Below are 16505 nucleotides of genomic sequence, written 5' to 3'. Positions count from 1 at the left end.
CTTAAGGTAAAAGTATTAGTAAAGAAAAAGTAAAACATTACCAATATTGCAAGAAATAGTAAAAAGAGCAAAGAATATGAAATAACAAGTAAGAAAGCTGTAGTCAAGACTACTCGACTACGAGATCCCCTGAACCCTTCGAGCAATAGATATTTCAATCATTTTTTGCTTCTTTCTGTTTACAGAAGACACACGCACACACACACGCACACACACGCATACACACACATACACACACACACATACACGTACACAAGCACCCACGCCTAAACGCGCATGGTCTGCAGTGTGTGCTTGCTATGAGAACTTAATTGTCTAATAACTTTTCTTGTAGGCATACGATTTTCATGAAACTTTCAGATTATGATTATAATATGGATATGCAAATATTTGCCACAAGTCTCTAGTATTTTGCTTTTACTTTACAAATGAGCGGGTGAGGGGGTGAATTAGGGGTGAGGGGTAAATTTTGACAAAAACCGAAATTGTATAATATGCATATAGGTATATATTTGGAGACTCTAGCTTTAAAGATGTAGGAGATATAAATTTATTACTAGTTTTCGAGAATGTTTTTAATCGATAATAAAATAACGGGAAAAGTTATCGATATTTAAAGCAAAACGCGATATGCGCGTGGTATACACGGACCTGGGAAAAAAATTGTCTCTAGCTCTTATATCTTCAAAGATCGACGCGTTCAAACATACGGACAGACGGACAGACGGACAGACGGACAGAGCTAAATCGACTCAGCTCGTCGCCCTGATCAAGAATATATATACTTTGTGGGGTCTGCCACGCCTCCTTCTACCTGTTACATACATTTCAACAAATCCATTATACCCTGATTTCCCATTGAAAATGGGTTCAGGGTATAAAAAGGTGGAAGATCTGATATTTCCAATTATAGAGGCATTGCGAAATTATCTGCTATTCCGAAGTTATTTGAGAAGATTATAACGTCGGCCTTGCAGCATTTTTGCAAATCGATTATTCAACCATCTCAACATGGTTTTGTTCAAAATCGATCAACGTTCTCTAATTTACTTGAATTTACTTCGCCTGTTAATGACGGCTTTTCTAAAAAAATGCAAACTGATGTTATTTATCTGACTTCAGTAAAGCATTTGACTCAGTATATCATCACATACTAAATCTAAATCTTAAACGCTTAGGTTTTTCGCCTAGACTTGTGTCTTGGATTTCATCCTATTTAATGGGTAGAACCCAAAGAGTTTTGCTGAGAACCGCTATTTCTAAACTTATCTTTGTTTCGTCTTGTGTACTTCAGGGTAGCCACTTGGATCCATCTTTCTTTTTCCTTTTTATACCCTAAACCCATTTTCAATGGGAAATCAGGTTTTGTTGAAATGTATGTAACAGGGAGAAGGAGGCGTGGCAGACGTGAGTCGATTTGGCCCTGTCCGTCTGTCTGTCCGTCTGTCCGCCTGTCCGTCTGTCCGTATGTATGAACGCGTCGGTTTTTTTGTTAAATGTCCGTATTTACAGCGCGGATATCGAGTTTATCATTAAATATAGATAACTCATCCCGATTTTTTTATCGATAAAAACCTTATCGAAAACCAGTTATAAAATTATATCTTCTACACCTTTATTGCTAGAGTCTCAAAATTTTTCATGTATGCCTATTTGCAATTTATTCAATTTCGGTTTTGTTAAAGTTAACCCCCCACTTCTATATCCACCCCCTCACCATCACTTTTGTGAAAGACGTATGTACGATTACCGTCTTACCATAGTAGGCTCCAGCTCATTGATCTTCCATCGTTATCAATCGCTGAACAATTTTAGGAATTGTTTTTCTGCACAAATTGATTCGCGGTGACATTGATTCGTCCTATATTTCTTATTGTCTCTTGTTAACTCATTTCTTTTTATACCCTGAAATGGGAAATCAGGGTATAATGGTTTTGTTAAATGTATGTAACAGGCAGAAGGAGGCGTGGCAGACCCTATTAGGTATATATATTCTTGATCAGGGCGACGAGCTGAGTCGATTTAGCTCTGTCCGTCTGTCCGTATGTTTAAACGCGTCGATTTCCGAAGATATAAGCCAGAGACTTGAATTTTTTTTAAATGACCGTATATACAGCGCGAATGTCGAGTTTGCTTTTAAAATTCGATAAATCATCCCGTTATGTTTTTATCGAATAAAAACATTCAAGTTCAAGTCAGATGCCACTATAGCTAATTGTGAATGAATTTTCTTTTTTTTTTTAATCTCTCATATATCTATATATATAAAAGAGAGTTGTTTAAAAGTGCTCCTCCACTTATGTATAACTCGAGATCTGCTGGACCAATTTTCATGGTTTTTGATTTGTTGGATTTGTCTCCGCCACGAGTAGGATAGTAGATCTTAAAAATACTTGAAAAACGTGTTTTTTCCCTAAAGATTCAAATTTCCATTGATACTCAGTAGGCTTGATAACAGTGACAGTTTTCGGTCCTGCTCACATATTATACAATAGTATTTGTTTGTCTGAAACATAAATTTGTGTAAATCTATATAAGTTCACACCAGTCAATGCATAGCACTTCCTCTTCTCCCCTACCATCAACTTGGCGCCTCTGCTTCCCAACATGTCTCGGCAGCGGCAGCGGCCGTTGCCGCTCTGCTGCTGTGACGTCGACGTCGACCTGGAAAACGAAAAGGAAGAGAAGAAGAGAACTCGACGAGACGATACTTTTAACAAATACTAACAATTCATTGCGAAATTATAACGATTTAAATCGAACTATTCCGATATTGTTTTTCTTTTGGTTTATCCGAATCTGGGAAACTAAATAACGATAAGTATAACCCTTAGACGTGGATGCCACTAGAGTAACAAGGCGTCACGATCGTTAACTTATATATAAAAGAGAGTTGTGTAAAAGTGTCTTAGCACTTATAACTCGAGATCTGCTGGACCAATTTTCATGGTTTTTGATTTGTTGGATTTGTCTCCGCCACGAGTAGGTCAGTAGATCTTTAAAAAACTTTAAAAAATTTGACGAATCCTTGAAAAACGCGGTTTTTTCCCTAAAGATTCAAATATCCATTTATACTCAGTAGCCTTGACAACAGTGACAGTTACGGTCCTGTATAGAAGTAAATAAACAAATGTAGTCAGTCAATCTACGGCACAGCCTCGAGCAGACCTGACTATTCAACAAAAAAAAAAGACTATTCAACAAAATAAAAAAAAAAAAAAAAAAAAAAAAAGACTATAAAAAAAAAAAAAAAAAAAAAAAAAACAAAAATTTTTTTCCAAATCAAAAAGAAAAATATTTCAAATCAAAAATCTGCAAAAATTCAAAAAAATCAAAAGATTAAAACCTGACTGTTCAAAAAATAAATAAAAAATTCGAAATTAAAAAGAAAAATAAGTTAATTATTAAAAAGTGTATTTTTGGCTTTTTATATTTTTGGACTTTTAAACTATATAAATAATAATTGTGCGCGTGCGTACAAAAGCTAAATATCTCGAAAGTTCAGGTATTTGTTTGTCTCAAACATAAATTTGTGTAAATTATTTATATTTATATTTCTCGATTGTTTTATATGGTTTTGTGCGAGGGCAGTATTACTATTAATAAAAATGCCGCGTCCTAGAAGATCTAATCTTTCCCGGCGGACCCATAATGCAACGGAATATCGCGAGTCAATTATCTGACGAAGAGCGAGAAATCGCCCGAGAAATGCTCCGCGTTAGTACCCAGCAAAGAAGGGCCTTAATTCGTGCTTCTCAAAGAGAGGCAGCCCGTGAAATGGCAATAAGAAATGGTTCAAGGATTGATTTGAATCGAGAAGCGTTTCGATATGATTGCACCATTGACTATAGCTTGAATCGTTTAGTTTGCATTGGTCCAATGGACGTTGTTTGCCAGCATTGTGGCGCATTGAAGTTTGCTGGTGAAACGCCCGGTTTGTGCTGCCTTAGTGGTAAAGTGGCATTGCCATTAGTGGTCCCGCCACCAGAGCCATTGCGTTCCCTACTTTTCTAGCGAGCACTCAAAAATACAATGCCTGTTTCCAATTCGGGGCAGAGACAAATCCAATAAAATCAAAAACCATGAAAATTGGTGCAGCAGATCTCGAATTATAAGTTTTGTAACAAATTCTACTTTGTTTTATATATATAGAGACTGTTAGGCGGTACGAAGTTCGCCGGGACAACTAGTTATTTATATTTATATTTCTCGATTGCTATACCCTGAACCCATTTTCAATGGGAAATCAGGGTATAATGGTTTTGTTGAAATGTATGTAACAGGCAGAAGGAGGCGTGGCAGACCCCACAAAGTATATATATTCTTGATCAGGGCGACGAGCTGAGTTGATTTGGCCCTGTCCGTCTGTCTGTCCGTCTGTCCGTATGTATGAACGCGTCGATTTCAGAAGATATAAGAGCTAGAGACTTGAAATTTTTTTTAAAATGTCCGTAATTACAGCGCGCATATCAAGGGTATCATTAAAAATCGATAACTCATCCCAAACTTTTTTATCGATAAAAAACCTTATCGAAAACCAGTTATAAAATTATATCTTCTACAGCTTTATTGCTAGAGTCTCCAAATTTTTAATGTATGCTTACATGCAATTTATACAATTTCGGTTTTTGTTAAAATGTACCCCCACCTCTAAATTCACCCCCTCACCCTCACTTTTGTAAAAAGCTTATTTCAAATACTAGAGACTTGTGCTTTGGCAATTACATGCATATTCATGTTATAATCATAATCTGAAAGTTTCATGAAGATCGTACGTCCATAAAAAAAGTTATTAAACAATTAAGTTCTCATAGTAAGCGCACTCTGCAGCCCATGCGTGTTTATGCGTGGGTGCCTGTGTGTGTATGAGTTTGTGTATGTGTGTGTATGTGTTTGTGTATGTGTATGTATGTGGTTTTTTTTTTTTTTTTATATTCATTTATTGACAAAATTATAACAAATTGCAAGTTGCGTGGTGGCTAGGATAGCGCGCGGTGCTTGCGGGACGGCCGTAAAGCATTGCTTCGCAAGCACTATGCGCTACCTTAGCCTGGGACAGCTCGTCTTCTCGATCGCTCGACTCTGCGGAGCTCCATCATCACCGTGGCCGCGAAGGTGCTTGTTAGTTCCCAAGCTTCCTCCGATTCCAGCATGGCGTTGACTAAGTTGTCCGCTCTGATGGAGCGGCCCACTGCCTCTTCCAGACGACGCCTCTCCTCCAGGAACCGTCCACATTCGAAAAGAATGTGGTTGGCGTCTTCCACATGCCCTCGCTCGCACCAGGGGCACTCGTCAGATTCCTCGTGGCCAAAGCGCTTCAAATAGCTCCGAAAGTATCCATGACCCGAGAGGATCTGCGTAAGGTAGAAGTTAACCTCGCCATGTTTGCGGTTAACCCATGGTTCAAGCTCCAGGATGAGCTTGGGCGTCCACCGCCCTTTAGCTGAGCTACTCCACCTTCTTTGCCATCGTGCGATGCTGTTCGCCCTGACAGCGTTGAGTCGCGTAGGCCCGTGCGAATTCCGCTCCACGGCTTCGGCGACCAAATACTCCAGTGGCACCATACCGGCTATGACGAGCGCCGCGTCATCGGAGATAGTCCTGAAAGCGCAGCTGACTCTGATTGCGCTCAGCCTGTAGATCGCGCAAATGCCTCGGCTGTAGCTCGGCGTTGCCATCGCTCTTGCCCATATTGGCGCAGCATAGAGGATGACAGACCTAATGACGCTCATTAGGAGGAGACGTCGTTGCTGTTTAGGTCCCCGCGTGTTAAGCATGATTCTCGAGAGAGCTCTACAAGAATCAGCTGCCTTTTTATGCACATATTCTAAGTGCTCGCGGAAAGTTAATCTTGTGTCTATCATGACACCAAGATATCTTATCGCCCTCTTTGACGCAATGGTGACGCTGCCGATCTTTATATTGGCAGTTTCCACTCTTTTGCGACTGCTGACCAGTACAACTTCGGTCTTGTGTGCCGCAAGCTCGAGCCCAGCTCCTGTCAACCAGCTTCGTATGCGATTGATACTTTCGCTGCACATATCCTCTGTATCTTTGAGCTCCTTTCCTATGGCTACGACTGCTACATCATCAGCAAAGCCAATGGTGTGCGCGCCTGCTGGTAGTTCCAAGCGCAGTACGCCGTCGTACATGATGTTCCATAAGAGAGGCCCCAGCACTGAGCCTTGGGGTACTCCAGCTGACACTGTATGAGTTTGGGGACCCTCACTCGTGTTGTATACCAGTGTTCTTCCTCTGAAGTAGCTCTTTATTATCTCTCTTAGATATTTAGGGATATTATATTGTGACAGCGCATTCAGTATCATATCCCAACTAGCTGTGTTGAAGGCATTCCTTACATCCAGGGTCGCGATGATACAGTACTCCTTCGTCCCGTGCCTCCATCTGGTGCCTTGAATAGCGGAAGTGGCCAGACCAACAACTTTGTTAAGCGCGTCCGTTGTTGACCGGGCCTTCCGGAATCCAAATTGGTTTGGTGACAGGCCTCCGGCGCTTGCAATCGCAGTCTCCAGCCTAGAGCAGATCAGTTTCTCAAACACCTTTCCCATGGTGTCTAAGAGACAGATCGGTCTGTACGAAGATGGCTCATCTAGTGGTTTGCCAGCCTTGGGTAGCAATACCAGATTCTGGGCTTTCCATTTTGCCGGGAACGTCTCTTGGATCAGGCATTCGTTAAATAATTCGGCGAACGTACTTGGGTGCAAGGCGAGGGCTAGCTTTAGCGCACGATTTGGGATCCCGTCCGGCCCCGGAGCTGTGTTGGTTCTAAGACCTCGGAGAACTACTGATATTTCTTCCTCTGTAACTAAAACAATTTCAGCAATTTCAGTGCTCGTTGAGCCCTGATCAGCAGACTCGGACTCAGGGGGCGTGAATGGAGCTTAAACTTTCTGGAAAGAGTGTTTCCACAATCGATTTAAGCTCCAGACGATCCGTAGGCTGCACCTGTCTACCTGCGTATAGTCTTTTAACTACTATCTTATATGCCCTGCCCCAAGGGTCATATTCGGCTGAGTCGCACAACTGTAAAAAACATTCTCTTTTGCTTGCCCGAATGGCCTTCTTCAACTGTCTTCTAGCTGCCTGGTAAGCTAACTGTTTCTCAAGAAACGTTGGCCTACCGCGAGCCCGTTGGTAGCTTCTTCTCGCCTGGATGCATTTGCGACGAATGTCACCTATTTGCGTATTCCACCAATACGTAGGCTCATGTTGTCGCGTGAACTGCTTGCGGCGTAACATGCTGCTATTGCAGGCACTCTGTATTTGGGCTACCATTTGGCATGCTCTGGCCTCAGCATTACCAATTGTACCCAGAGACTGAATGGCCTCTGAAAAGACCGCGGGATCAAAAGTATCTAGCTGATACGACTCCCTCCACAATGTTGACGCCCTGGCAGGTGGCTCACCTATTGTGAACAGAAGTGCCGTATGATCGCTGCCTGTATAGCTATTGCAATGGCTCCATGTTGCTCCCCGAAAGAGGGATGAAGCGACAAAAGTAATGTCGATAACAGACCCGTATCCCGCCCGACTGAAGGTGTACTCATGGCCAGTGTTGAGCAGTGCAACATCTAGTGTCGCGAAGATCTCCAGTAGGATACGACCTCTGGCATTTGTTGTTGGGCTACCCCATTCTAGCGCCCAGGAGTTAAAATCTACAGCTATAATGGCCTTCCGACCCCTAGCATCCTCGGCAAGCTCGTCGAGCACCGTCGTGAATTCACTGAGCTGCATGCTGGGGGCCAGATAGCAACTGTAAAGCCACAAGCTACCATATCGGCCACGTACGAACCCATTGAATGACTTAACATTCGAAAGTACGTTCGTTGAGTTGCCGCATACCCACAACGCAGCTTTGCCATTAACATCTGTTGACCATGTCCTAGGGCAGCTGGTTCTACAGTGGTGAGGCTCACTGAGAAAAGCTACATCTATACATTTTTCCCTAATGGTCTGCTCTAGAAGATCTTGGGCAGCAACACAATGATTTAAGTTAAGCTGCAAAAACCTTAACATTTCATTTTACGAGCAGCTTCACGGTAAGATGGGCACTTGAAGCTGCCTGCTGAATGGTCCGTCTGCTTTTCACCTTTCCGGATGCAGAGGCTACATTTTGGTGGCTTGGTGCATGCTTTGGCACTGTGACCCATTTCTCCACACCTGAAACAGGCGCCCTTTAAGTCACAGTCGCTGCCGCAGTTTGCTGCCATATGACCGTAATCGAGGCACTTGAAACAGCGTTTAGGCTGCTCCACGGCTCGGATACGGCAAACTACCCATCCTATTCTAATTTTGGACAGCTCGAGCAGAGTTTTAGCATTCCCAATTGGAAGAGCAACCGTAGCTCTTTGCTGTCCACCAAAAGCTGGCCGAAGCGATTTGATAGCCTCAATGGGGAGTGAGCTATCCTTCAACTCCACCCTAATTGCCTCCAAGATCTCCTCTTTGGTCGCTAACTCATCTAAATCGCGAATCTCAACTTGCGCCGATTCGGTAAGTGTTTTAACTACCGCTCGGTCTCCCAAGGCCTTGCCTACAGCTTCGTGCAGAGCCTCAGCGCTATGCTCCGGCTTCCTACTCAGTTGCAGTAAAAGGTCCCCCTTAGCTGTCTTCCTAATGCCTTGAACGTCGCTGCTCAGATGCTTCAAATTTGGGTCGTTTTTAACTACACGAAGCATGTCCGCGTAGCTGCAACCCCCTACGCCTGAAATCGCAATCGCGTCAGTCCTGGGACGTTTTTGCATAGGCTTTCGCCCTTTGACGACTGTCCAGCTGCTTTGGTTTGTCTGTCGGGCGGCCTGGTTTGAAGTTTCAGATTCAGCTGTAGCCCGTAGAGCCATTGGTTCTTTTGGGTTCGCTGCACTTCTATTGGGCCTCGGCTTTTTTGAGGGAGTTTTCCTCTGTTCGGAGGCAACTTCCCTCGACCGCTTGGGAGTATTGCTACCTACTGTAGCACTAATGCTCGCTGCCTTAACGTTTTCGCCTACTTTTTTGAGTGGCGTGGTCTGCACCTCACAGTTTTTAACCGAACGGTTGCAGAACGCTTCGGCCGTCTTGTGAAGGCTGACCAGCCTAGCCAGCTCCTCTCTCATTAAGGCATTTATATGCCGCTGACCCCCAAATAAGGCAGACAGACCCTCTAGTGTAGCTCCTATTTGAGCTAACGCTTCTTTTAGTGACTTGGGTGCCTGGCACTCAGCCACTGGAGCCTGGTTAGAAGTCGACGGCTGCGCCAACACCCTCTGTTGTTGCTGCGGCGATCGCTGCAACGAGGAACGACGCGCAAAAGCTTGCAGCTCGTCCTCCATCATGGCATCCATTTCTGCTCCGACTACAACGGCGTGAAGCCTGTAGTGGGCAATGGCTACTAATATAATCTGAGTTTACAACCCGCAGTAGCTTAAACCCAACTTGACTACAGCGAGAGCCCGAAAGTATGCACTACTTTTAATAACTGCTACTTCACTCCAGCAGCTAGGTTGCTGTCTTTGCTAAGGCTTAGCAACTCACCAACGTTAGTGAGCAGCTGATTGCCCGATGCAATTTCCAGCACTACTAACAGCTGTTAGAGTGAATGCACCTGATTTTTCTTATTGCGCAAGTGTGACGCCTAAAGTAACAAAATTTACGCGCCCACAAAAGACAAGGAAAGGAAAGAAGCCCTGACGCCAAAACACTGACGCTATCGCCCCCCCTCTCTTGCACCACCGAATTATACCGCTTGGGAATTCCACGAACCGCCGCGCAGTAAGTCTCTGGTAGTTTTTTGAGGTTGCTGGGTACGCCGCGCCCACAGCAAACACGTTGACTTCAGTTCTTTCCACTTTCACAGGGGAAAACACAGTTCAAGCTATTGTCTACGATGGACCACGATGACATCGACCGCACTCCGTGAAAACGCAACTCGAACTCCTGTATGTATGTGTTTGTGTATGTGTGTGTGTATGTGAGTGTGTGTATGCGTGTGTGTGTATGTATGCCTGTGTGTACGTGCGTGCGTGCGTGTGTGTGTGTGTGTGTGTGCGTGTTTCTTGTGTAAGCTGAAAGACGCGAAAAATTATTGAAATATCCATTGCTCCAAGGGTTCAGGGGATCTCGTAGTCGAGCAGTCTCGACTAGAGCTTTCTTACTTGTTATACTCATTCACGAAAGTGAATCAGTATATTGGTTTTGTGCAATGTCCGTCTTGCTGTCCGTCCGTCTGTCCGTCTGTCCGTCCGTCCGTCCGTCTGTCCGTATGAACGCAATCTATTTCGGCGCTATTGAAGCTAGAGACTTGAAATTTGGAACACATACTCGTGTATATCTCCGATTTATAAAGTGTTAAAATTTTCCCGATCCGCCCACTAGGGGCGTGGCAAATCGGAAAATGCATTTTCTGATATACCAGAAACCATGTTAGTTGAAGAGCTAGAAAGCTGAAATTTGGTACGTAGGTCCGCGTTGACCACCCAAGATCACAAACTATGGCGGATATATCTCCGCCCATTTGGGGCATGGCAAATCGGCTAAAACTGTATCTCCTAAAATTGTAAACCTAGAATGCTGAAATTTTGCACGTCAGCTAATGTTATGATTCTATGGCAAATCGGACCTGAAGATATAGTGATTTTTTAAATTCTGCTCTATTTTGGACACTATTGATGGCAGAGACCTCAAATTTTGTATATATACTCGGACTGATCACCCAAGACCAAAAAGATTTGTCGGATATATGTCCGCCCACAGGGGGCGTGGCAAACCGCAAAAGTTGATATCTCCTAAAGTATAATAGCTAAAAGCTTCAAATTTAGAGAGTTACCAGTAACCTCTTCTATCGATGACCCAAAAATAATTTTTACGCCTCTTTAGGGGCGTGCCATATCGAAAAATACCCTGTAATTTTCACATTCACAGCGAAACTTAACTACTATATTGTTGATGGGATGTGAATGAGTATTCCGCAGTCGGTAACGCCCGACTGCAACGTTCTTACTTGTTATACCCTGAACCCATTCTCAATGGGAAATCAGGGTATAATGGTTTTGTTAAAAGTATGTAACAGGCAGAAGGAGGCGTGGCAGACCCCACAAAGTATATATATTCTTGATCAGCGCGACGAGCTAAGTCGATTTGGCCCTGTCCGTCTGTCTGTCCGTCCGTCCGTATGTATGAACGCGTCGATTTCAGAAGATATAAGAGCTAGAGACTTGAAATTTTTTTTCCTAGGTCCGTGTATATCACGCGCATATCAAGTTTTTCTTTATATATCGATAACTACTCCCGATATTTTATTATCGATCAAAAACCTTATCGAAAGCTAGTTATTTAATTATATCTCCCACATCTTTAGAGCTAGAGCTTGCAAATTTTTAATGTAGACTTATATGTATTTTATATAATTTCGATTTTTGTTGTAATTTACCCCCACCCTTATATCCACCCCCTCACCCTCACCTTTGTAAAAGGCGTATTTCAAGTACTAGAAACATGTGCTTTGGAATGTACATACATTTTCACCATATAATTACGCCCTGAAACTTTCATTATGATTGTACGTATAGAAATTAAATTATTCAACAAATAAATTCTTATAATGTTACCTACACTACAGCGCAGCCCAAGCGCAGTTAGCAGAGCGCATTCTAATACGTGTGTGTGTATGTATGTGTATCGAAAAGCAGTGCAGACTGATTAGAATATCAGATTAGAGGGCTCAGGGTATCTCCTAGTCGAGCAGTCTCGACTAGAGTCTTCTTACTTGTTTTATATGGCATATTCAGTATTACTATTAATAAAAATGCCGCGTCCTAGAAGATCTAATCTTTCCCGGCGGACCCATAATGCAATTAGGCAACGGAATATCGCGAGTCAATTATCTGACGAAGAGCTAGAGAAGAGCGCCGCGTTAGTACCCAGCAAAGAAGGGCCTTAATTCGTGCTTCTCAAAGAGAGGCAGCCCGTGAAACGACAATAATAAATGGTTCAAAGATTGATTTGAATCGAGCAGCGTTTCGATATGATTGCACCATTGACTACAGCTTGAATCGTTTAGTTTGTATTGGTCCAATGGACGTTGTTTGCCAGTATTGTGGCGCATTGAAGTTTGCTGGTGAAACGTCCGGTGTGCGGCCTTAGTGGTAAAGTGACATTGCCATTAAAGGTCCCGCCACCAGAGCCATTGCGTTCCCTACTTTTCTAGCGAGCACTCAAAAATACAATGCCTGTTTCCAAATGACTTCATTTGGGGCGAAAATTATTGAAGAACACGGATATAATCCAACAATCGATGAAGTGGCAATCCTAATTGTTGCTGAAAACTCGGAAGCACGTGATATTGTGCTTACACGACGCAATACTGGGAAACTACAAAGAATATATGAAACGCACCGTTCATATGACGCGTTACAATACCCGCTGATGTTTTGGCAAGGAGACGATGGATATCACTTTTATATCAAAATGATTAATCCATTGAATGGTAAGATCAATATCATTGCTTTCATTTTAACTTGATATACATTTTATTCTGTTTGATTTGGTACAAAAAAAAAAGTTATCACTCTGAATTTAGTAGAGAGTAGCTGTAAGAGTCGTAAACCTATTAGGGGTTCTAAAATACAATTTTTACTGTATTTGTTTCAGGTGGGGAAACTACCAAGAAGGCTAGTTCGATGAATTATTACGCATATTGTTTGATGATTTGTGAAAATTCTAACAATGATCTATATTAATATTTTTTTGTATTATTGTATTACGTTCATAGAAAGGTAGTTCAGCTAAAAGGTAACACGACATTACTTACTGATTTTAATACAAAAATTTGACAGCTCCGAAATTAAAGAACTTTTAGGGAAATTAACGTATTTTTCAAGTATTCCCAAATTTTTCAGAATTTTTAAAATACTGCTATTCGGGGCAGAGACAAATCCAACAAATCAAAAACCACGAAAATTGGTGCAGCAGATTTCGAATTATAAGTTTTTTAAAAAAACTCGACTATGTTTTATATATATATAGAGACTGTTAGGCGGTACGAAGATCGCCGGGACAATTAGTAAATAAATAAAAAAAAAAAAAAAAAAAAAAACATATTCTATCTGGACATGGATGCTTTCGGAGCTACTTGAAGAGCTTTGGCCACGATGAAACCGACGAATGCTCTTGGTGCGGACAAGGTCTGGTGGAGGACGCCAACCACGTCTGATTCGAATGTGGACGCTTCCTAGAGGAAAGGCGTTGTCTGGAAGAAGCATTGGGCCGCTCCATTAGAGCGGACAACATGGTCAACGTGATGTTGGAATCGGAGGCAGCTTGGAATTTTATAAGCACCTTCGCGACCACAATCATGATGGAGCTTCGCAGAATCGAGCGAGGATGAGCTTTCCTAAGCTAAGGGAGTGCAAAGTGCTTGCGAAACAATGCTTTACGGCCGTCGTGCGCTAACCGTAGTCACCTAAACACACCTAAACTCATACTGTAAAAGTTGTTAATAAACAAATAAAAACAAAAAAAACACACACACACACACACATACACGCACACAAGCACCCACGCCTAATCACGCATGGCCTGCAGTGTGCGCTTGCTATCAGAACTTAATTGCTTAATAACCTTTTTTGTGGATGTACGATCTTAATAAAACTTTTAGATTATGATTATAACATGAATATTCATGTATTTGCCAAAGCGCAATTCTCTAGTATTTGAAATTCGCCTTTTACAAAGGTGAGGGTGGATATAGAGCGGGGGGTAAAGTTTAATAAAAACCGAAACTGTATAAAATGCATAAAGATATGCATATAAAATTTAGAGACTCTAGCTTTAAAGATGTAGGAGATATAACTTTATAAATGATTTTCGATAAGGTTTTTTATCGATAAAAAATTTCGGGATGAGCTATCGATTTTTGGTGATAAACACGATATCCGTGCTATATATACGGACATTAAAAAATTGTTAAGTCTCTAGCTCTTATATCTTCTGAAATCGACGCGTTCAAACATACGGACAAACGGACGGACAGACAGACAGACAGACAGACAGACGGACGGACGGACGGACGGACGGACAGACAGACAGACGAACAGGGCCAAATCGAATCAGCTCGTCGTCCTGATCAAGAATATATATACTTTGTGGGGTCTGACATTTCAAAAAACCCCATTCTCAATGGGTTCAGGGTATAACAAGTAACAAAGCTCTAGTCGACTACGAGATCCCCTGAACCCTTATAGCAATAGCTATTTCAATAATTTTTCGCGTCTTTCAGCTTACACAAGAAACACACACACACACACACACACGCAGGCATAGGCATACATACACACACACGCATACATACACACACACATACACAAACATTTACACACACATGCGCTTACTATGTGAACTTAATCGTTTAATAACTTTCATATTATGAATATTATGAATAAACTTTGCCAAAGCACAAGTCTCTAGCATTTGAAATACGTCTTTTACAAAAGTGATGGTGATGGGGTAGATATAGAGGTGGGGGGTTAATTTTAACAAAACCGAAATTGCATAAATTGCATATAAGCATACATGAAAAATTTGGAGACTCTAGCAATAAAGATGTAGGAGATATAATTTTATAACTGGTTTTCGATAAGGGGTTTATTCGATAAAAAAGATCGGGATGAGTTATCGATTTTCAGTGATAAACTCGATATCCACGCTGTAAATACGGACATTTAAAAACAAGTGGCAACCGTGCTGCTACATGTTTTCATGAAATTGGTGGCAGTATTAAAAAAAAAAAAGCGAAAAAGCCTAATTCATTTAAAAACTAGTCGAGACTGCTCGACTAGGAGATACCCTGAACCCTCTAATCTGATATTCTAATCATTCTGCTCTTCTGTTCGGCACACATACATACACACACAAGTATTAGAATGCACTCTGCTAACTGCGCAGTAAGCAGCAACTGCGCTTGGGCTGGGCAACATTATAAGAATTTATTTGTTGAATAATTTAATTTCTAGACGTGCAATCTTTATGAAACTTTCAGAGCGTAATCATATGGTGAAAATGTATGTACATTCCAAGTCCTAGTACTTGAAATACGCCTTTTAGAAAGGTAAATTACAACAAAAATCGAAACAAGTAAGAACGTTGCAGTCGGGCGATACCGATTGCAGAAGACTCATTCACAGCCCAAACGCTATCAACCAGAGTATATAGTGCAATTTTCAAGTCTAGTGCGCAGCAAAAAACACGGCATGATGCCATTAAAATTGGAAAATCATCGATAGCTATTGCATTCAAATTACATACATATATAATTTATACAATTTTGATTTTTATTATATACTTATATCCATACATTGGATACCGGCTTCAAGCTAACAGCAGATCAGCGCGATTTTCCTATGCTTGTGCACACACTCATCGTCTATTCTATGCGTACAGACAGAAGCGCGCCTTTTCTCACATTCTTAGAATTTCGATTGATTTCTGGACTTTCCGTTACTGTAGTTTTGTCTGATGACGCTCTCTTATTAAGCTATTCTATTTTAGCAACTGATTGCTCGAGCAAAGCAGTGGCGCGGGTGCTAAGGGCGACGCAAGTAATGTTAGAGTAGGGGAGGTTCGAACCTCTACTATGTTATTATTTATTTTATTTTTTTTTTCGTACATATTTCGTTTTTTATAAAATAGATATTTAATTGGGAAGGTGCTTGACTGAATGGCACTTTATACTTTTCTTTTTCTTAGTCGAATAATTTTATAAGTTTAAATTTGTTTCTTCTTAAATAGCCCTCAAATACATATACGCAAATACATACATATGTATATATAATTATATATGTAAGCCTGCACGCATAGTATCAAGCATTCCAGCCTTATACACGCGCTCATTTGTATGTGTGTATGTATGTACACATAAATGCGTGCTCTAGCATATTCTAAGAATCCCGTTGCGATTGATTTGTCTTTGCATTGTTTTTGAATTTCCAGCTGCTACACTGGCTTTTCTTTGCTTTGTGGCGTCATAACAATAATATGATTTCGTTTTAACTACTACTGATCGAAACGACGCGGTGGTGCTGTAGGCTGAAGCGCCGACGATCTTTATTTTAGCTATTTTGACAAACATGCTGTTTGGGTTGGGTGCGAGCTCAAATCCCGCTGAAAACACTTTTTTGTAAATTGCAAATTTTTGTTATTTTAGCTTTTTATATTTTTATTAATTTTATAAAAATGTTTCCTTCCGTGCTATCAATGCCTATTAAGCCTACTTATGTGTACATATACATAAATAGATGGCTGACGCATATAAATGTCGCTATTCGGGCACTGTAAATGCCGATTGCCACGCCCCTAGTGGCCGTAGACTCCTCAATTTTAGCCAGTTCTTAGAACGAGCAACCGGTTACCTAAATGCAAAATTTGAATTCTTACGCTCAAAAAATGTGAAAATTACAGGGTATTTTTCGATATGCCACGCCCCTAAAGAGGCTTAAAAATTATTTTTGGGGCAT

Source organism: Drosophila mojavensis, unplaced genomic scaffold (genome assembly GCF_018153725.1).
Source record: "Drosophila mojavensis isolate 15081-1352.22 unplaced genomic scaffold, ASM1815372v1 contig_108, whole genome shotgun sequence".
NCBI lineage: Eukaryota > Metazoa > Arthropoda > Insecta > Diptera > Drosophilidae > Drosophila > Drosophila mojavensis.
Note: the sequence above shows the minus strand (reverse complement) of the source record.